This window comes from Antrostomus carolinensis, unplaced genomic scaffold (assembly GCF_000700745.2).
Source record: "Antrostomus carolinensis isolate BGI_N321 unplaced genomic scaffold, ASM70074v2 scaffold12153, whole genome shotgun sequence".
Lineage (NCBI taxonomy): Eukaryota > Metazoa > Chordata > Aves > Caprimulgiformes > Caprimulgidae > Antrostomus > Antrostomus carolinensis.
Window position 1 is genome coordinate 29,785 of NW_010304525.1, and position 1,380 is coordinate 31,164.

The following is a 1,380-nucleotide window of genomic DNA, read 5'->3' on the forward strand; positions in this document are numbered from 1 at the left end:
ACATGGTAACACAGGCTGTGAAGAAAATTCATTGCCTGATAAGGGGAATAAATGGAGCGTTTAGTTGGATTGCATTAGATTCTTAAATAATATGTGCCTTCCAAAGCTTCCTAGGTATTATGGAGCTATCATAGTTTAGATATTAAAGTTACCATCAAAAGTAACATCAAATACTTGACAGTCATGACAGCATAGTTTGTATTACACCATATGACAAGAGATTTTTCCAAAGTGAGGGAAGCTTTCATGTTATCTTTTTCTTTCTTATTTGTATTAAGGACTTAATTTCATTTAAGCCTGGTGTTTAATTTTGCACGTCTGGAAATCACCCAGTCCAATACCTTGCTGAATGCAGATTCAGCTACAGCAGGCTGCTCGGGGCCATGTCCCAGTGGGTTTTGACGATCTCCTTAAGGATGGAGATGCCATGACATCTCTGAGCAACATCCTCCAGTATTCAATCACCCTTTACTGTTTGATTTTTCCATCTCCATGTAGAATCTCCTGTATTTCAATTTGTGCCCAAATACATTTCTCATTTACTTTTCTTATGATATTCTTTGAAAATCTCCCTATGAAATACCTGGATGACACTGTAGCTGTGTTCTTCTTTTTTTGAACATTCCTGTCATAACTCTCAGCTCCTCTGTCTCATATCTTTCCTCTTTTTCCCTTTTAAATCTCACGTAAGTATTTAAATGAATACCAGCACTTCCATTTTTGTGGTTTAAATGAGTAGTATAAAGAATCCTATTGCACACTAACTGTGCAATTTTATAATTACCTGAAACCATCTAGAATGTAATCTCTTCAGGCACCTACTTACACAGGTTTCAAGCCAAATTCATATATAGTGCACTCCTACACAAATGGATGAGGCCAAACCAAGAATTAATTTGTCTTGATTTCAGCTGGGAAATAAGCAGAAGCAAGTGAAGTAGAAGCAGAAATCTCATATTCATGCCAGTGCAGCTACATAAGAACATCTGAGAAAAATATTCATTATCCAAGCAACAGACCTTCTACAAAATTATTCATGAGCTATCAGCGTGTCTGGAAACAACAGCTTTTATAGACACAACCCACCTGCAAAGCTGAAGAACTCCTAAAATGCAGGATGCACAATACTGTTTGCACCGAAGCAAAAACCAGCTGAGTACCCAGGCTTCAGTAGGCAAGCCAATATTCTCTGGAGTTTGGTTCACTGGACATGATGCAGATGGTTTTTCTCTTTTAAGGTTAAATATGAACAGGTATATTACCTGACCAAATGATAACATTTAGAGAAATACATGTAGCCACCACAGCAGTTCTGGTTTGTTCTGGGTTTTTTTTGCTTAGAGATTAAGTTAGTTTAAAGATGAATGGTTTCCAACTGCA